At 46.1% G+C, this 21714-nt stretch overlaps 1 long non-coding RNA gene and 1 other non-coding gene across 3 annotated transcripts; one reads left to right on the top strand and one right to left on the bottom strand.

Annotated features, from left to right (window-relative positions):
* The first annotated feature begins 4677 nt into the window (after positions 1-4677).
* On the top strand, positions 4678-4780 carry LOC118146474 (U6 spliceosomal RNA). Its single transcript, XR_004732335.1, has one exon. It is a non-coding gene; the product is annotated as a U6 spliceosomal RNA (small nuclear RNA).
* Positions 4781-12965: 8185 nt separating this feature from the next.
* LOC128929191 (uncharacterized) lies at positions 12966-15433 on the bottom strand. Of its 2 annotated transcripts, none has more exons than XR_013524818.1 (2): positions 14954-15433; positions 12966-14356 (listed from the first exon to the last, which is right to left on the bottom strand). It is a non-coding gene; the product is annotated as an uncharacterized LOC128929191 (long non-coding RNA). The 2 variants fall into 2 exon arrangements; XR_008475242.2 differs by lacking the exon at positions 12966-14356 and adding an exon at positions 14525-14833.
* Between the last annotated feature and the right edge of the window lie 6281 nt (positions 15434-21714).

The following is a 21714-nucleotide window of genomic DNA, read 5'->3' as shown; positions in this document are numbered from 1 at the left end:
ACCGCACCCAGCTTTTTTTCTTTTTTGAGACGGAGTTTCACTCTTGTTGCCCAGACTGGAGTGCAGTGACACGATCTCGACTCACTGCAACTTCCACCTCCCGGGTTCAAGTGATTCTCCTGCCTCAGGCTCTCAGCTGGGATTACAGGCGACTGCCACCACGCCTGGCTAATTTTTTGTATTTTTAGTAGAGATGGGGTTTCACCATGTTGGCCAGGCTGGTCTAGAACTCCTGACCTCAGGTGATCCACCCACCTCGGCCTCCCAAAGTGCTAGGATTACAGGCATGAGCCACTGTGCCTGGCCCAAGAGTTGTAATTTCTGTAGCAAACCAGCTAAACAATATCCTTTGCCTGCAAAAGGATATTGCTTAGCTGGCCTCGTGATCCCTCCCAAAGTGCTGGGATTACAGCCAAGAGCCACTGTGCCTGACCTAAAATTATCAAAATAATATCTGAGTTGCCCCTGCATTAGTACAACACCAATCCAGAACATACCCCTGTCCTTGGACCATCCCCAAAATCACCGACCACAAGTCCAAATACTATAGCAAGACCTCTAACACCCTAAGTCCTAAGACACCCCATGGTTTTCAGAGGTCTGATGTCATTGCAGCAACTAATAGCTCTGAATAAAAACCAGTTCGAAGTGAGGAATGTATCCATTCACTGAAATAGCAGATTGTGATTCCACCATATGTATGTCCCGGGTAGTCTGACTGGTAGACATGGCCAAGATGAATACATTTTTATATTTATATATGAAGTATACATAACTCATACAAATGTAACTTCAGAGCCTATACTCTAATGAGAAATCAAAACAATTATTTCTTTTTCTTTTTTTCTTTGAGACAAAGAAAGGGGATCTTGCATCATCCCCTAGGCAGTAGTGCAGTGGTAGGACCTCAGCTCACTGCAGCCTTGACCTTCCCACAGCTCAAACAATCCTCCCATCTCAGTCTCTTAGCCTCCCAGTAGCTGGGACTACAGGGGGTCACCACCCTGCCCAGCTGATTGTTTTTTTGAGACAGAGTCTTGAGTCGTTGACCAGGCTGGAGTGCACTGGTGGAATCTCAGCTCACTGCAGCCTCCACTTCCCAGGTTCAAGCAATTCTTCTGCCTCATTCTCCCGAGTAGCTGGGACTACAGGCTCTCACCACCATGCCCAGCTAATTTTTGTATTTTTAGTACAGACATAGTTTCACCATATTGGCCAGGCTGGTCTCAAACTCCTGACCTCAAGTGATCCACCTGTTGTCCTCTCAAAGTGCTGGGACGAGATGGGTGGATCATGAGGTCTGGAGTTCAAGACTAGCCTGGCCAAGATGGTGAAACCCTATCTCTATAAACCAAAATAAAAAGTGCTGGGATTAGAGGTGTGAGCCACCATGCCCGGCTACACCCAGCTGATTTTTTAAATTTTTTGTAGAGACAGACTCTTGCTGTGTTACCCAGGCTGGTCTCTAACTCCTGGGTTCAAGTGATCCTCCTCCTGCCTCACTCTCCCAAAGTACTGGGATCATAGCCATGAGCCACTGCCTCTGGCCAAAACAAACATTTATTTTTTTATTTTTTATTTTTTTGAGACAGAGTCCTGCTCTGTTGCCCAGGCTGAGGTGCAGAGGCACCTCTTGACTCACTGCAACTTTTGCCTCCCTGGTTTAAGTGATTCTCCTGCCTCAGCCTCGCGAGTAGCTGGGACTACAGGTGCACGCCACCACATCCAGCTCATTTTTGTATTTTTAGTAGGCATGAGGTTTCACCATGTTGCCCAGGCTGGTCTGAAACTCCTGAGCTCAAGTTATCCACCTGGTTCAGCCTCCAAAAGTGCTGAGATTACAGACCTGAACCATTGTGCCAGCTAATTTTTTTATTTTTAGTAGAGATGGGGTTTTGCCATGTTCACCAGCTTGGTCTTGAACTCCTGACCTCAGGTGATCTGCCCACCTCGGCCTCCCAAAGTGCTGGGAGGCCTCCCACTGCACTCCAGCCTGGGTGACAGAGTGAGACTCCCTTTAAAAAAAAAAAGCAGGCCAGCACAGTGGCTCATACCTGTAATCCCAGCACTTTGAGAGGCTGAGGCAAATAAATTACTTGAGAACAGGAGTTTGAGACCAGCCTAGCCAACAGAGTGAAAGCCTGTCTCTACCAAAAATACAAAAATGAGCCAGGGTTGGTGGCACATGCCTGTAGTCCCTGCTTCTTAAGAGGCTGAAGTGGAAAAATTGCTTGAACTCAGGAGGCAGAGGCTGCAGTGAGCTGAAATCATACCATGTAGCCTGGGTGACAGAGCAACACTCCGGCAGGAAAATTGCTTGAACACAGAAGGCAGAGGTTGCAGTGAGCCGAGGTTGTGTCACTGCACACCAGTCTGGGCAACAGAGCGAGACGCCATCTCAGAAAAAGGAAAAAAAAACTATTGGCCAGGTGTGGTGGCTCACACCTGTAATCCCAGCACTTTGGGAGGCCGAGGTGGGCAGATCACAAGGTCAGGAGTTTAAGGCCAGCCTGGCCAACATAGTGAAACCCCCATCTCTACTAAAAATACAAAAATTAGCCCAGCATGGGGTGCGTGCCCCTGTAGTCCCAGCTACTCAGGAGGCTGAGGCAGGAGAATCACTTGAACCTAGGAGGCAGAGGTTGTGGTGAGCCGAGATTGCACCACTGCACTCCAACCTAGGCAACAGAGTAAGACTTTGCCTCAAATAAATAAATAAATAAATAAAACTCTTATGCACAATTTACTCTTCAGGAAAGAGCTTTATTTTTGCTTTCGACTGGGGTGGTGGTGATGGTTATTTCATTATGAATGACCCTGGTATGAGCAACAGAAATGTGGTGATAGCCAAGTGTGCTGGTGTGTGCCTGTGGTCCCAGCTACTTGGGAGGCTGAAGCAGGAGGATTGCTTGAGCTGAGGAGGTTGAGGCTGCAGTGAGCCATAATCACACCACTGTACCCCAGCCTGCATTACAGAGCAAGATCCTGTTTCAAAAATCCACATTTCCTGCCACTGACTCCTCCCTACTGGACATTTCAGAGTTCCCTCCTGAATTGCCACACAACCCCTCAAGTGGGCATGCAGCCATTATTTACTGAAAGTGACCACACCTGGTCTATGTGTGGCCCCGCTACTACACTGGCACATAGACCCAAGTGAGCCCAGGATTCCCGACTGCTTCCATAGTGGAAATCACTCAAGCTGTAAGTGAGTAAGTACCACAAATGTGGCCAGGTGCAATGGCTAATGCCTGTAATTACAGCACTTTGGAAGGTCGAGGTGGGCAGATTGCCTGTGGTCAGGAGTTCGAGACCAGCCTGGCCAACATGGTGAAACCCTATATCTACTAAAAATCATGGCCAGAGACAGTGGCTCAGGACTGTAATCCCAGCCCTTTGGGAGGCTGAGCTGGACAGATTACGAGGTCAGGAGTTCAAGACCAGTATCTTGAAACCCTGTCTCTACTAAAAACACAAAAAATTAGCTAGGTGAGGCAGTGGGTATCCGTAATTCCAGCTACTCAGGAGGCTGAGATGGGAGACTCACTTGAGTCTGGGAGTTTAAGACAAACCTAAGCAATGTAGTGAGACCCTGTCTCTAAAAAACAAAATTTTTTTTTTTGAAATGGAGTTTCGCTTTTGTTTCCCAGGCTGGACTGCAATGGCACAATCTCAGCTCACCACAATCTCCGCCTCCCAAGTTCAAGCAATTCTCTTGCCTCAGCCTCCTGAGTAGCTGGCAAAAAAAAATATTTTTAATAAGCTAAAATAGCCTGGGAATATGGCTTAAACCTGTCTCTATTAAAAAAAAAAATACAAAAAATTAGGCATGAGAGCAAGTGCTGGTGGTCCCAGCTACTCAGGAGGCTTAGATGGGAGGATCACCTGAGCCCAGGAGGTTGAGGTTGCAATGAACCATGATCATGCCATTGCACTCCAGCCTGGGCAACAGAGTAAGACTCTGTCTCAAAATAAATAAATTAAAATAAATACAAAGTAAAATTTAAAACCCCAAATTTGGCTGGGTGCAGTGGTTCATGCCTGTGATCCTAGCAGTTTGAGAGGCCAAGGTGGGCAGATCACCTGAGGTTAGGAATTCAAGACCAGACTGGCCAAGATGATGAAACCCCATCTCTACCAAAAATACAAAAATTAGCCAGGCATGGTGGCAGGTGCCTGTAATCCCAGCTACTCAGAAGGCTGAGGCAGGAGAATTGCTTGAACCCGGGAAGTGGAGGTTGCAGTGAGCCAAGATCGCGCCACTGCACTCTAGCCTGGGCAACAGAGCAAGACTCTATTTAAAAATATATATATAGGCCAGGTGCGATGGCTCACGACTGTAATCCCAGCACTTTGGGAGGCTGAGGCGGGCGGATCATGAGGTCAAGAGATCAAGCCCATCCTGGCCAACATGGTGAAACCCTGTCTCTACTAAAAATACAAAAATCAGCCAGGTGTGGTAACATGTGCCTGTGGTCCCAGCTACTTGGGAGGCTGAGGTGGAAGAATCGCTTGGACCCAGGAGGCGGAGGTTGCAGTGAGCCGAGATTGCCGAGATTGCGGTACTGCATTCCAGCCTGGTGACAGAGCAAGACTCCATCTCAAAAAAAAAAGCATATATATATGAATATATATATATGTATATTTAATATACACATATATATTTAATATACATATATATATTTAATATACATATACTAAAATTGGAATGATACAGAGAAGATTAGCATGGCCCCTGTGCAAGGATGACACACAGATTTGTGAAGCATTCCATATTTTTCCTAGAAATAGAAATTCCATTTGGCCCAGAAATCCCATTACTGGATATATACCCATAGGATTATAAATTGTACTATTATAAAGACACATGCACAGGTATGTTCATTGCAGCACTGTTTACAATAGCAAAGACCTGGAACCAACCCAAATGCCCATCGATGATAGACTAGACAAGGAAAATGTGGCACATATACACCATGGAATACTATGCAGCCATAAGAAACAATGAGTTCATGTCCTTTGTAGGGACATGGATGAATCTGGAAACCATCATTCTCAGCAAACTGACACAAGAACAGAAAATCAAACATGTTCTCACTCATAGGCAGGTGTTGAACAATGAGAATACATGGACACAGGGAAGGGAGCATCACACACTGGGGTCTGTTGGAGGGACAGCGGAGGGGTGGTTAGGTTGTAGAGGGATAACATGGGGAGAAATGCCAGATATAGGTGACGGGGGAATGGAGGCAGCAAACCACCTTGCTAGGTATGTACCTATGCAACAATCCTGCATGATCTGCACATGTACCCCAGAACCTAAAGTAAAATTAAAAAAAGGAAAATTATATATATATATATATATTATTTCACATGTAATAAAGTTATCCATGGGATATTTTACATTCTTTTTTTCTGTATTAAGTCTTTGAAACCTGATATTTCCCACTTACAGCACATCTCAATGCAGATGCTAAAATTTTCCTGGGTATACTTAATGTTTATTTAGAATCCATAAAAATATTAGTTGAGGCCTGGCATGGTGGCTTATGCCTTAAAAAGGAAGGAAATCGGCTGGGCGCGGTGGCTCACGCCTATAATCCCAGCACTTTGGAAGGCTGAGGCAGGTGGATCATGAGGTCAAGAGATCGAGATCATCCTGGTCAACAAGGTGAAACCCCGTCTCTACTAAAAATACAAAAATTAGCTGGGCATGGTGGTGCACGCCTGTAGTTCCAGCTGCTCGGGAGGCTGAGGCAGGAGAGTTGCTTGAACCCAGAAGGCGGAGGTTGCGGTGAGCCGAGATCGTGCCATTGTACTCCAGTCTGGGTAACAAGAGCAAAACTCTGTCTCAAATAAATAAATAAATAAAAAGGAAGTAAATTTTGACACATGTATGAACCTTATGTATTATGCTAATTGAACTAATTCAGTCACAAAAGTACAAATACTGTATGATTCCATTTCTATGAGGTACCTAGATAAGTCAAATTCATAGAGACAGAATGGTGGTTGCCAGGAGCTCAGGGTGGAGGAGGAAATGGGTAAATGTCTAATGGGTGAGGAATTTTACCTTTGTAAGATGAAAAGAGTTCTGGAGATCAGTTACACAATATGAATATAGTTAATACTACTGACCTGTACACTTAAAAATGTTTAAATTTCATGTGCACTGTATATTACTACAAATAAAAATAAAATTGGCTAGGTGTGGTGGCTCACACCTATAATACCAGCTCTTTGAGAGGCCAAGGCAAGAGGATCCCTTGAGCCCAGGAGTTCAAGACCAGACTGGGCAAGGTGGCAAGACCCTCTCTCTACAAAAATAAACAAATTAGCCGAGTGTGCTGGCATGCACCTGTGGTCTCAGCTACTCTGGAGGCTGAGGTGGGAGAATGACTTGAGCTTTGGGGGTCGATGCTACAGTAAGCCATACTGCACTACAGCCTGGGAGACAAAGCAAGACTGTGTCTCAAAAAATAATAAAATAAAATAGGCTGGTCGTGGTGGCTCATGCCTGTAATTCCAGCACTTTGGGAAGCCAAGAGGGGCAGATCATGAGGTCAGGAGTTCAAGACCAGCCTGGTCAATATAGTGAAACCCCCGTCTCCACTAAAAATACAAAAATTAGCCAGGTATGGTGGCACATGCCTATAGTCCCAGCTACTCAGGAGGCTAAGGCAGGAGAATTGCTTGAACCTGCCTTAGCCTCCTGAAGCGGAGGTTGCAGTGAGGGCAACAGAATGAGACGCCATCTCAAAAATAGTGTATTTAAAAATAAACAAAATAAAAAATCAGGCCCTCAGTGGCACTAACTAAATTTTTTTTTTGAGACAGACTCACTCTGTCTCCAGGCTGGAGTGCAGTGGTGCAATCTCAGTTCACTGCAACCTGTGCCTCCCGAGTTCAAGCGATTTCTCTGCCTCAGCCTCCTGAATAGCTGGAACTACAAGCGTGCACCACCATGCCCAGCTAATTTTTGTATTTTTAGCAGAGACTGGGTTTCACCATCTTGGCCAGTAGGGTCTCAATCTCTTGACTTTGTGATCTGCCCATCTCAGCCTCCCAAAGTGCTGGGATTACATACATGAGCCACCGAGCCAGGCCACTAACCACATTTCAAGTGCTCAATAATTCTACATGGCTAAATGGCCCCTGTATCATACAATGCAGCTCTAGTCTAAGACAGGACAATGGAAGTCCTATCTTAAATCTGCCCTGTTGCTCAGTCTGTGTGCTAAGGTACTGCCTTTCTTGACTTATACTGAAGGGTTGGAAACCCCTTGTCTGACAAGCCTTGCTTATTATTTTGTTATTTCACAATATGCTGCAGTATGCTTTGGAGGTTTTACTAATATATATAGAAGAGCCTGGGTGCAGTGGCTTACACCTGTAATCCCAACACTTTGGGTGGTCAGGGTGGGTAGATTACCTAAGATCAGGAGTTCAACACCAGCTTGGCCAACATGGTAAAACCTCATCTCTACCAAAAATAGAAAAATTGGCCAGACATGGTGGTGGGCGCCTGTAATCCCAGCTACTTGGGAGGCTGAGGCAGGAGAATCGCTTGAACTTGGGTGGCAGAGGTTACAGTGAGCCAAAACAGCCCCATTGCACTCCAGCCTGGGCAACAGAGTGAGTCTCTTTCTCAAAAAAAAAAAGTATAGAAGAAAGTGCAGCCTGCAGCCTTCTAATATGCTTTTACTCTGTGGATGCAATATTTCTCAGAATGGAGGCATAGGGAGCTTAACTCCGTTTGTCTCCTCATGAAATTGTACCCTAACATGGATGACTTCACATCAAAGGCATTGATCCAATGTCTATGAATTGAAAGTAGCTTATTGTGAACAGCACAGGGACTTGATGTCTGAAACAGAGGGTAAAAGGAGTGCTGTTCCCCAGGCATCAGGAGGGTTTGTTCTGACTTTGCCTCGAGGGCTTAATGTGGTTGCCTTTAATTTAGTTTTTAGTACAGTATAGGGTTCCTAACAGGTGCACAATATACATTTATTTCAGACAAGGATTGATTGGAAATGTGCTATTTTTATATTAGTCTTTAATTTCATTGCTATGTGATTTAATCAAACTTTCCCATTCGTAAATACTCTTTTTTTTTCCAGTTACATGCAGCTTCTGCATATGTTTTCTTTTCTGAAAATGTGTAATGTCTGACTTACCCCTCAGCTTGGCAGTAAGCTCTCTAAAAAGCAAAAACGCTAGTATCCAAGATATTAAACATTAAACAAATAAAAGCGAGAACACGACAATTTAATTCTTACCTTCTTTTTTTTTTTTGAGACGGAATTTTGCTCTTGTTACCCAGGCTGGAGTGCAATGGCGCGATCTCGGCTCACTGCAACCTCCGCCTCCTGGGTTCAGGCAATTCTCCTGCTTCAGCCCCCTGAGTAGCTGGGATTACAGGCATGAGCCACCATGCCCAGCTAATTTTTTGTATTTTTAGTAGAGATGGGGTTTCACCATGCTGACCAGGATGGTCTTGATCTCTTGACCTCGTGATCTACCCACCTTGGCCTCCCAATGTGCTGGGATTACAGGCGTGAGCCACCGCGCCTGGCTTAATTTTTACCGTCTATATCATCAGGCACAGAGCTCAATAAGTTCTCAGTATTTGCTGATTGCTAGAAATGTTTTTTCTGTGAGTTCATGTGTATTTTCATGCGGCAGATAACAGCATAAAAAAAGAGTTCATGCATGCTTTAATTTTACTATACATGCTGCTGAAGTGAGCACATGTTCACATGTACTTTGTGGTTTTTTAGTTTTGGGCTTTTTTGAGACATCTGTCACCCAAGCTGGAGTGCAGTGGAACAATCTTGACTCACTGCAACCTCTGCCTCCTGGATTCTAGTGATTCTCCTGCCTCAGCCTCCCTCCTGGGGTTCTAATGATTCTCCTGCCTCAGCCTCCCAAGCAGCTGGGACTACAGGTACACGCCACCATGCTGGCTTATTTTTGACTTTTTAGTAGAGACAGTGTTTCACCATTGGTTGGCCAGGCTGGTTTCAAACTCCTGATCTCAAAAGTGATCAGCCTGTTTTGGCCTCTCAAAGTGCTGGGATTACAGGCATGAGCCACCAGGCCTAGCCCACATGTGTTGTGTGTGTGTGTGTGTGTGTGTGTGTGTGTGTGAGACAGTCTCATTCTTTCTCTCAGATTGACATGATCTCAGCTCACTGCAACTTCTGCTTCCTGGGTTCAAGCAATTCTCATGCCTCAGCTTCCCAAATAACTGGGATTACAGGCACCCACTATCACACGCAGCTAATTTTTGTATTTTTAGTAGAGACAGGTTTTACCATGTTGGTCAGGCTGGTCTCGAACTCCTGATCTCAAGTGATCCAGCCACCTTGGCCTCCCAAAGTTTTGGGATAACAGGCATGAGCCACCATGCCCAGCCCACATGTTTTGTTATGGTTTGGTATGGTTTGGTTTGAGACAAGATCTCACTCTGTTGCCCAGACTGGAGTGCAGTGGTGCAATCCCGGCTCACTGCAACCTCTGCACTTCAGGTTCAAGCCATTCTCCTGCTTCAGCCTTCAGAGTAGCTGGGATTACAGGCACGTGCCACCAGCGCCCAGCTAATTTTTGAATTTTTAGTAGAGATGAGGTTTCACCATGTTGGCCAGGCTGGTCTTGAACTTGTGACCTCAAATGATCTACCAGCCTCGGCCTCCAAAGTAGCATGACCCCTGGCACTCAGCCTGTCATGTATTTTGAATTAAATTATCCCATTTTATTTAACAAAGGGAAATGCCTTTGTTGTTCACCAGTAATCAAGGACAAGGACCAATTTCACTTAGTTACTGGTGTATCCAGTACAGCTGGCATGGTCCCTGCCTTAAGGAAGGACACAAGCAATGTTGAAATAGTCCTTAGAAAGAACTTCCATATCTTGAGAGAACGATCCAAGATGGCCGATCGCTAACATCCCGGGATTGCAGCTCTCAGGGAAGGCGCGGAGAACTAGAGGACGCCACACTTTCGGACAAAGTCTGGTCGCTCACGGAGCAGAAGATCCCCCAGTGGTGGAAACACACGAGTCGCCAGCGCGACTCTCGTGGTCGGCGCAGCGGTTCGCCGGCACCTTGACGCAGCAGCGCTCGGCGCAGAGTAAACGGGACCGGTTCCCCTTCTGACCGAGGTTTGGAACCCCGGGAAGGCAGAGTCGCCTACTACCGACACAAGAAGGAAGCCAGACAGGAGAATCCTGGGCAGAAAAGCACCATCAGTTTTAACGCCGCTGCTCTGGCCCTGGGAACTAACAACCTGGACGTCCACTCAAGAGACCTAATCTGAAAGTTGGTAATTTCAAAGACGACAGGAGAATAAATTTACAATGACGGGAAGAAACCAGCGTAAAAAAGCTGAGAATACTCAAAGTCAGAACGCCTCTCCCTCTAAAGATGATCACAGTTCCACATCAACAATGGAACAAGGCTTGATGGAGAACGAGCGCCTCCTGATGACAGAATCACTCTTCAAGGAATGGATAATAACAAACTTCGGTGAGTTAAAAGAACATGTTGTAGCCCAACGTAAAGAAACTAGGAACTTTGAAAAAAGGTTTGATGAAATCCTATTGAGAACAGACAACTTAGAGCGGAGTATGAGTGAATTAATGGAAATGAAGAATACAATACAGGAACTCCGAGAAGTATGCACAGGTTTAAACATTCGAATTGTTCAAGCAGAAGAAGGGATATCAGAGGTCAAAGTCCAACTTAATGACATAAAACGTGAAGAAAAGATTAGAGAAAAAAGGATAAAAAGGAATGAGCAAAGTCTCCAAGAAATGTGGGACTATGTGAAAAGACCAAATTTACGTTTGATAGGTGTACCTGAATGCAACGGAGAGAATGAATCCAAGCTGGAAAATACCCTTCAGGATATTATTCAGGAAAATTTTCCTAAACTAGCAAAGCAGGTCAGCATTCAACCCCAGGTAATACAGAGAACACCACAAAGATATTCCTCAAGAAGAGCAACCCCAAGGCACATAATCGTTAGATTCACCAGGGTTGAAATGAAGGAGAGGATACTAAGGGCAGCCAGAGAGAAAGGTCAGATTACCCACAAAGGCAAGCCTATCAGACTTACAGCAGATCTCTCGGCAGAAACTCTACAAGCCAGAAGAGAGTGGGGGCCAATATTCAACATCCTCAAAGAACAGAACCTTCAGCCCAGAATTTCATATCCAGCCAAACTAAGCTTCACAACTGAAGGAAAAATAAAATCTTTTATGAACAAGCAAGAACTCAGAGATTTTATTACCACCAGGCCTGCTTTACAAGAGCTTCTGAAAGAAGCATTACACACAGAAAGAAACAATCAGTATTAGCCTTTCTAAAAATACACCAAAAAGTAAAGAGCACCAACATAAAGAAGAATTTACACCAACAAATGGATAAAACAGCCAGTCAACATCAAATGGCAGTAACCCTAAATTTAAATTGACTGAATTCCCAATCAAAAGACACAGCCAAAACCCAACGGCATGTTACATCCAGACCTGTTTCACATGCAAGGATACACAAAGACTCAAAACAAAGGGATGGAGAAAGATTTACCAACCAAATGGAGAGCAAAAATAAATAATAAATAAATAAAAAGCAGGAGTTGCAATTCTTGTATCGTATAAAATAGATTTTAAAGCAACAAAGATATAGTGGTAAAAGGATCAATGCAACAACAAGAGCTAACGATCCTAACACCCAGATAGGAGACTTAGATTCAATGAGACAGAAAATTAATAAGGATATCAAGGACTTGAACTCAGATCCAGAACAAGTAAACTTAATAAATATTTAAAGAGCTCTCCACTTCAAATACACAAAATATACATTCTTGTCAATACCACATCACACCCACCCATTAGTTTAAATGAAACATTGATTGGCCATTATTAATACCCAATTTTTTTCAAAATAAAGCAATATTTCCATTTACTCTCCCTCTTTCTCTTCCTCTTTCTTCCTCTCCTTTACTTATTTTTTTTTTTTTCTTTTCTTCTCTCAAAAAAAAAGAAATCAACTTGTAAACCTCTAGATCCAGGTCGGCAATGTCTCTTTCATTGCTTGATTTCCTTTCTTCCCTTCCCTCCCTCCCGCCCTCCCTCCCTCCCCACTTCCTCCCTTCCTTCCTTCCTTCATCCCTTCCTTCCTCCCTACCGTCCTTATTCCCTTCCTTCCTGCCTTCCTCCCCCCCAAAACAAAAAAAACAAACAAAAAAAAAAGAACGAACTTCCATATCTTACAAACATCTCAAATGTTAAGAAAAAAAAATAGAGCAAAAGTGAAACTTTTTACATCTCTGGGGTTTTCTTTTCTTTTGAGTCAGAGTCTTACTGTGCACATAGGCTGCAGTGCAGTGGCGTGATCTCAGCTCACTGCAACCTCTGCCTCTCAGTTCAAGTGATTTTCCTGCCTCAGTCTCCTGAGTAGCTGGGACTGCAGGTACATACCACCACACCCAGCTATCCTCTTAGATTTTATAAACATAAAAACATTTTTTTGCTTTTTTGAGATGGAGTTTCGCTCTTGTTGCCCAGGCTGGAGTATAATGGTGTGATCTTGGCTCACCACAACCTCCACCTTCGAGGTTCAAGCGATTCTCCTGCCTCAGCCTCCCAACTAGCTGGGACTACAGGCAAGTGCCACCACATCAGGCTAAGTTTTTGTATTTTAGTTGAGACAGGGTTTCACCATGTTGGCCAGAATGATCTTGATCTCTTGACCTCATGATCCGCCTGCCTCAGCTTCCCAAAGTCCTGGAATTACAGGTATGAGCCACCATGTCCGGCCTAATTTTTGCATATTTTAGTAGAGACAGGGTTTCCCATGTTGGTCAGGCTGGTCTTGAACTCCTGGCCTCAAGTGATCCACCAGCCTCCGCCTACCAAGGTGCTGGGATTACAGGCCTAAGCCACTGTATCTGGCCTCTAATTGTTCTTTCTTTTTTTTTTTTTTTGAGACAGAGTTTCGCTCTTGTTACCCAGGCTGAAGTGCAATGGCACAATCTTGGCTCACAGCAACCTCCGCCTTCTGGGTTCAAGCAATTCTGCCTCAGCCTCCTGAGTAGCTGGGATTACAGGCACATGCCACCATGCCCAGCTAATTTTTGTATTTTTAGTAGAGATGGAGTTTCACCATGTTGACCAGGATGGTCTCCATCTCTTGACCTTGTAATCCACCCGCCTCGGCCTCCCAAAGTGCTGGGATTACAGGCGTGAGCCACCGCACCCGGCCATTCTAATTGTTCTTTCTATATGGAAGTACGGATATATTGATGAGTCATATGCATAACAAAGTCCACGCCATTTTTTTTTTTTTTGAGACGGAGTTTCTGTCATCCAGCCTGGAGTGCAGTGGCGTGATCTCGGCCTCCTGGGTTCAATCAATTCTCCTGCCTCAGCCTTCTAAGTAACTGGGACTTCAGGCACATGCCACCATGCCTGGCTAATTTTTGTGTGTGTTTTTTTTAGTAGAGATGGGGTTTCACCATGTTGGCCAGGCTTGTCTCAAACCCCTGACCTCAGGTGATTCACCCACCCCTGCCTCCCAAAGTTCTTACAGGCATGAGCCACCACACTCGGCCAACTTTTTTTTTTTTTTTTTTGAGATGGAGTTTCGGTCTTGTTGCCCAGGCTGGAGTGCAATGGTGAGGTCTCAACTCACCACAACCTCCACCTCTCAGGTTCCAGCAATTCTCCTGCCTCAGCCTCTTGAGTAGCTGGGATTACAGGCAGGCGCCACCAGGCCCAGCTAATTTTGTATTTTTAGTAGAGACAGGGTTTCTTCATATTGGTCAGGTTGGTCTCGAACTCCCGACCTCAGGTGATCCGCCCACCTTGGCCTCCCGAAGTACTGATATTACAGGCGTGAGCCACCGTGCCTGGCTGACTTTTTTTTTTAGAGAGCGGGTCCTGCTCTGTCACCCAGGTTGAAGCGCAGAGGTGTGATCCTAGCTCACTGCAACCTCAAACTCCTGGGCTGAAGTAATCCTCCCACCTCAGCCTCCCATGTACCTAGGACTATGGGTGCACACCACCACACTTGGCTTATTTTAAACTTTTTTGTAGAGATGGGGTCTTGCTATGTTGCCAGGGCTGGTGTTGAACAACTGGGCTCAAGCAATGCTCCCATTTCAGCTTCACAAAGTGCTGGGATTACAGGCGTGAGCCACCATGCCTGGCTGACTCATAGTGTTTTTTAATACCATTTTTTCCCAGCATCTATAAAATGGTCATTCAGGAGAGTATAGAAACAGCTTCTCTGAGTGAATTGCTCATCAGATTCTGATGGCAGTCAATGGAATTAACATCGGTGAGTAGTTGTACCTGTAAGAGACAAGAGAGACTATTTATTTCAAGAGTGCCCAGATGACCTGCAAACAAGTTTACTGCAATGAGGCCCCTGAATTTGGAGAAGCAATGAAAGAAGGAGAAAGGACTAAAATAACTCTTGGTTGTTCCAAACGGGAAAAACAGAAAAAAACACTGAAAATATTTTGAAGTATATCCTTCCAGAACTTTTTAATGTATATTAAAGTATACATTGTATATTTAATCACCATACCCCCTAATCCATCATTCCAGGGAAATGTACATGGGATCACTATAAAAGTTTCTCTCTCCCTCACCCCAGCCCCAAGCCTTTCCAAAGGCAGAAAAGTTGACCACTTGTCAAATAGGAGGTTAACATCTGCCGTGGATGTTAGGATGGCAGGAAGAACTCAGCCGTGTCGCTGAGCATCCAGTTATCGAAGCATGGAGTACATGGTACAATTCCTTATCACTGTTAGTGGCCTCCTGTATCTGTCCGGGTTCAAAGGGAGAAACACCACCAGTCACGCGTATGTGAGATGTGTTTCAGGGATCTGACGTTACGCAACCGCAGGAGGGAGTGGAGCGCTGCAGGAACATGCTGGAACGCACCTCGGTTCTCCTGTTCTCCGCGCCTGTCACCTCGGCAGCGAGGACTTCCCGTAGAGGGCGGGACCCTTCTCCAACAAGCTGCACATGCCTGGCCCTGGCAAGGCGAAACGAGGCGCCAAGAGGCTGAGCGCCCGGAACAGTGGCTCATGCCTGCAGTCCCAGCACTTTGGGAGGCCGAGGCGGGCGGATCGCTTGATCTCAGAAGTTCGAGAGCAGCCTAGCCAACATGGCAGGATCCCAGTCTCTGCTAAAAATACAAAAAACGTAGCCGGAGGTGATGGCGCCAGCTCGTGGTCCCAGGTACCGGAGCGGCTAAGGTTAGAGGAGGCTAAGGCTGCAGTGAGCGGTGATCACGCCACTTGCACTCCAGCCTGAGCCACAGAGCCAGACCAGGTCTCAAGAAAAAAACAAGAGGGCGGCGGCGGCGGCTCTCCGCCGGGCCTGGGAGCCCACGTCCCGCCCAGCGCGGCAGGCGCTCCCGGACCCGCCCCTGCCGGCAGCAGGGAAGGGCGCTCTGGGCCACGTGGTCTCGCGGCCTACCCGCCCGCTCCGGATAGGATCAGGTGGCCTGCCCAGAGCTGCTCTGAGAGGAGTTAGCGTTGGGGAGCCTCAGTGCTTCCTGATACCAGGCGGCTGAGAGGCAACTTAACGTTTTCTGAGGAAACTGTTTTTTTTCTTTCTACACAAAAGAGGTCAGCCCTATCCCTTGTTTCTCATTTTTCACCCGTCTCTCTCATTGCCCCCACATACCAGTTTTATCCACAGTTGAACTGGGAAGTAGTTGGGCATGGTGGTGGCACGCGCCTGTGGTCCCACCTGATCATCAGGCTGATGCTGGGGGATCTCTTGAGCCTGGGAGGTCGAGGCTGCAGTGAGCTGGGATTGCACCATACACTCCAGCCTGGGCGACACAGTGAGACCCTTCAACAAAAAATAATTTTACTAGACGAGGCCGGGCACGGTGGCTCACCCCTGTAATCCCAGCTCTTTGGGAAGCTGAGGTGGGTGGATCACAACATCAGGAGTTCGAGACCATCCTGGCCAATGCGGTGAAACCTTGTCTCTACTAAAATACAAGAATTAGCTGGGTGGTGGCACGCACTTATAGTCTCAGCTACTCAGGAAGCTGAGGCAGGAGAAGCCCCTGAATCCAGGAGGCGGAGGTTGCAGTGAGCAGAAATTGAGCCACTGCACTCCAGGCTGGGCAACAGAGGGTGACTCCCAACTCAAAGTAATAATAATAAAAATAGGCCTGGCACGGTGGCTCATGCCTGTAATCCCAGCACTTTGAGAGGCCAAGTTGGGCAGATCAGGAGCTTGGGCGTTCAAGACCAGCTTGGCCAACATGGTGAAACCAATCTTTACTAAAGATACAAAAAATTAGTTGGGCATGGTGGCATCCACCTGTAATCTCAGCTACTCGGGAGGCTGAGGCAGGAGAATTTCTTGAACCCTGGAGGCGGAGGTTGCAGTGAGATCAGCCATTGTACTCCAGGCTGGGCAGCAGGGCAAGACTCTGTTTCTAAATAAATAAATACCTCAGATTTGTTCCATTATTCTGGGATTTTTTTTTTTCATAAAATGCTCAAAACAAAAATGTTAGCATGACACATTGTTGCTTAATAAATCCCGCAATTATAAAAATAAAAAATATAAATACAAACATTAGCTTGGCTTGGTGGTTCATGCCTGTAATCCCAGGTACTTGGGAGGCTGAGGCTGGAGAATTGCCTGAATCTGGGAGGTGGAGGCTGCAGTGAGCCGAGATCATGTCACTGCACTCCAGCCTGAGCAACAGAGCCAGATTCCATTTCTAAATAAATAAATAAATACCTCAGATTTGTTCCACTGTTCTGGGATAAACCTTGGGATTTATTTTTTTCTTGTCTTTTTTTTTGAGATGGAGTTTCGCTCTTGTTACCCAGGCTGGAGTGCAATGGCACGATCTCGGCTCACCGCAACCTCCGCCTTCTGGGTTCAAGCAATTCTCCTGCCTCAGCCTCCCGAGTAGCTGGGACTACAGGCACGCACCACCATGCCCAGCTAATTTTTGTGTTTTTAGTAGAGATGGGGTTTCACCTTGTTGATCAGGATGGTCTTGATCTCTTGACCTCGTGATCCACCCACCTTGGCCTCCCAAAGTGCTGGGATTATAGGCGTGAACAACCGCGCCCAGCCTGGGATTTATTTTTTTCATAAATAAAATGCTCAAAACAAAAATGTTAGCATGACACATTACTGCTTAATAAATCTCACCATAAAAAAATATAAAAGTTCTAGGCCAGGTATGCTGGCTCATGCCTGTAATTCCAGCACTTTGGGAGGCTGAGGTGGGCGGATCATGAAATCAGGAGTTGGAGAGCAGTCTGGCCAATGTGGTGAAACCCTGTCTCTACTAAAAAAAAAAAAATACAAAAATTAGCTGGGTGTGGTGGTGGGCACCGTAATCCCAGCTACTTGGGAGGCTGAGACAGGAGAATTGCTTGAACTCAGAAGGCAGAGGTTGTGGTGAGGTGAGATCTTGCCACTACACTCCCACCCAGGCAACAACAACAACAAAAGTACATATATACATGTATATATACATATATAAGTTCTGACAAAAAGCTAGACAATATCAAATGCAAAGCATCAAGTCAGCTCTCAGAGCAGGGCCTGGAACCCACCTGGCCTGGTCCACTCTGTGCCATCACCCTCTGTCCCACGAGAGTCAGGCTCAAGAGCCACTAGCTAGACTTCTTCTCACTCCTGTCCCCCTAACCTGTAGGGCTGGTGGTTAGGCAGGAACGTGAGGCTGATCACAACCTTAGGGCCAGACTCCTCCATCCAAATCTGGGGGTTTTGAAATAGAAGTTACGCTGAGAAGGAATTTTATGTATTTACTTTTTTATTTTTATTTTTTTAAAGATGGGGTTTCACCATGTTGGCCAGGCTGGTCTCGAACTCTCGACCTCAGGTGATCCACCTGTCTCAGCCTCCCCAACGTGCTGGGATTACAGGCGTGAGCCACCATGCCCGGCCTTATTTTTTTACTTTTTTTTTTGAGATTGAGTCTTGCTCTGTTGCCCAGACTGGAGTGTAGTGGTGTCATCTCGGCTCACTGCAACCTCTGACTCCCAGGTTCAAGCGATTCTCTCTGGCTCAGACTCTCACGTAGCTGGGATTACAGGTGCCCACCACCACGCTTGGCTAATTTTTGTACTTTTTTTTTTTTTTGAGACAGAGTCTTACTCTGTTGCTCAGGCTAGAGTGCAGTGGCACGATCTCAGCTCACTACAACCTCTGCCTCCCAGGTTTATGTGATTCTCCTGTCCCAGCCTCCCAACTAGCTGGAATTACAGGCATGCACCACCATGCCCAGCTAATTTTTTTGTAATTTTAGTTAGAGACAGGGTTTCACCATGTGTTGCCAAGCTGGTCTCAAACTTCTGACCTAGGGTGATCAACCAGCCTCAGCCTCCCAAAGTGCTGGGATTATAGGCACAAGCCATCATGCCTGGCATAATTTTTATATTTTTTAGTAGAGATGGCGTTTCACCATGTTGACCAGGTTGGTCTTGAACTCCTGACATCAGGTGATACGTCTACCTCAGCCTCCCAAGGTGCTGGGATTACAGGTATGAGCCACCACACCTGGCCAGGAATTACTTTTAATAGGTTATGGACCGGGTGCGCTGGCTCACACCTGTAATCTCAGCACTTTGGGAGGCCAAAGCAGGCGGGTCACTTGAAGTCAGGAGTTCGAGACTACCTGACCAACATGGAGAAACCCCATCTCTACTAAAAGTACAAAATTAGCCGCATGTCTTGAAAAAGAAAATACAAAATTAGCTGGACGTGGTGGCGCACGCCTGTAATCCCAGCTACTTGGGAGTCTGAGGCAGGAGCATTGCTTGAACCTGGGAGGCAGAGGTTGCAGTGAGCTAAGATCATGCATTGCATTCCAACCTGGGCAACAAGAGAGAAACTCTGTCTCAAAAAATAAACAAACAAACAAACAAACAAAAACAGGTTACCTTGGGTGAAGGATGGTGAGGTTAGATGCAGCACAAGAGTCAGAAACAGTTTTCCGAATTTTACAGTTTTTGTTTTTTTTTTTGTTTGAGACAGAGTCTTTAACTCACCGAGGCTAGAGTTCAGTGGCACTGTCTTGGCTCACTGCAACTTCTGCCTCCCATTTTCAAGACATTCTCCCTCCTCAGCCTCCTGACTACCTGAGTCTACAGGCATGTGCCACCACGCCTGGATAATTTTTGTATTTTTAGTAGAGACAGGGTTTCACCATGTTGGCCAGGCTGGTCTTGAACTCTTGGCCTCAAGTAATTTGCCTGCCTCGGCCTCCCAAAGTGCTGCAATTACAGAGGTGGGCCGCCACGTCAGCCCAAGTTTGTTTTGTACTCTCATTTCCCTGGGGCTTCACACAAGGCCACTCACTGGGAGCAGAAGGAATCGCTAGGCAGAGGGAGTGAGTGGGGAACTGGGGAAGAACATTTATTGTGATTTTTGCAGGAAGAGAAGGGTTAGACAGGGCCAACAGGTTTGGGATTGGCTAATTTGAGTAATTTCTGGGGGTTCAGGGCCATAAGGGCTGGCCCTAGTTGTCTGGTAACTCGCCCTGGAGTAATTAGGCTGGGTGTATAATAGTCCCTAGTGTTTGAGCCTGATAACGGAGGTGGTTGGGGGTGCATACATAATCGGCAACTCAAGAAGAGGAACTAACTGGCCTGTAGCAGGGCCTAAAAACTAGGTCAAGACAGCACACACCCACACACAAACTACATTGCCTGAAAAGATATTCTTTAAAGATATTTACCTAAAGGGCCACAGATTTTATGAAATACCTGATCCTAACCTAAAATGTTAATACTCCCAACACTCCCCATTGACTGTATAAAATTATCTTCAGTTTTTTGTTTGTTTGTTTTTTGTTTGTTTTTGAGAAAGAGTCTTGCTCTGTGGCTCAGTCTAGAGTGCAGTGGTGTGATCTTAGTGGAGTGCAGTGGTGTGATCTTAGCTCACTGCAACCTCCACCTTCTGGGTTCAAGCAGTTATCCCTGGCTCAGCCTCCCGCATAGCTGGGATTACAGGTGCAAGCTACCAGGCCTGGCTAATTTTTTTTCTTTTAGATGGAGTCTCCCTCTGTTGCCAGGCTGGAGTGCAGTGGTGCAATCTCAGCTCACTGCAACCTCCAACTCCCTGGTTCAAGTGATTCTCCTCCCTCAGCCTCCCAGGTACCTGGGATTACAGATGTGTGTCCAGATGATTTTTGTATTTTTAGTAGAGACAAGGTTACAGCATGTTGGCCAGGCTGGTCTAGAACTCCTGAGTTCAGGTGATCTGCCGGCCTTGGCCTCCCAAAGTGCTGGGCGTGAGTCACGGAGCCTGGTCAGTAATGCTTTTCAAAGAGTTGAAGGCAAGGCTGGGCGCGGTGGCTCAAGCCTGTAATCCCAGCACTTTGGGAGGCCAAGGCGGGTGGATCACGAGGTCAAGAGATCCAGACCATCCTGGTCAACATGGACAAACCCCGTCTCTACTAAAAATACAAAAATTAGCTGGGCATGTTGGCGCGTGCCTGTAATCCCAGCTACTCAGGAGGCTGAGGCAGGAGAATTGCCTGAACCCAGGAGGCGGAGGTTGTGGTGAGCCGAGATCACGCCATTGCACTCCATCCTGGGTAACAAGAGTGAAACCCTGTCTCAAAAACAAAAAAATAAAAAATTAAAAAATTAAATAAAATAAAACAAAGAGTTGAAGGATGGGCCCAGTGTCTCATGCCTGTAATCCCAGCACTTTGGGAGGCTAAGGCGGGAAGATCACTGAGCTCAGGAGTTCTAGACCAGGTGAAACCCCATGTCTACTAAAAATACAAAAAATTAGCCAGAAATTGCTTGAACCTGGGAATTTGAAAGTTGCAGCGAGCCAGATCACGCCACTGCCCTCTAGCCTGGGCGACAGAGTGAAACTTTGTCAAGAAAAAAAAGAAAAAGAATGAAGAAAGAGCTCAAACTTAGCTTACTGACATCCAAGTGAGGCCCTCAATTGCTTGCTTGGCCTGCTGGGAAAATGGGCAAAGTAAGGGCAGCCAGTCCACTAACACTGGCCACTACTACCTAATTAAGCTGTGAAACCAATTCAAGCAAGTAACCAGCAAACTCAGGTATCTCAAAATTTTTCTTTCACTATTTAATACATAGTAAAAAGTGTCATTTGAAAGAACTGTCAAGTTCTCTGAAAGAATTGCAAATAACCTAGGGGTCCAGCCTTCCTGGTGGTAGCTCACTTCTTCAATGAATATCAGAGCAGCTTTAAAGGTGCACTTTTCTGTATTGGTCAAGATCATTAACCAGACAAGGCTGTGAGTGCGAAATTTGCCTGCTTCCCACCTGGATTATCTCTGGCTCCTAGAAGATTTCCACTCAATGAGAAAAGTGACATTTGGACAGGGCCTATACTGTGACTGAACAGTTCAATTGGCTTTCTCACTTCCTTCATTCTCCTCTCAGATGGGAAAGAGAGGAGACTTAGGAGAGGACATAGGAGACAGCCTGAAAGACCTGTTTCTCACTAGGATCTAGATTGCAGGAGTTGAGAACGGACCCTGGAAGCAGATGGGGCCTCCAGCCTCCATACAGCTTCCAGCTCAGACATCCAGAAACTGAGTGATCTCAGTTCCTTTGTGCCAAATGGTGGTAGTATCTACTGCTGGGTTGTTATGAGGTTTCAGTTGGATTAAGTAGAATAGTGCAAAACATAGTGAGAAT

Source organism: Callithrix jacchus, chromosome 12 (assembly GCF_049354715.1).
Source record: "Callithrix jacchus isolate 240 chromosome 12, calJac240_pri, whole genome shotgun sequence".
NCBI lineage: Eukaryota > Metazoa > Chordata > Mammalia > Primates > Cebidae > Callithrix > Callithrix jacchus.
Note: the sequence above shows the minus strand (reverse complement) of the source record. Positions and strands in the feature narration are given on the sequence as shown.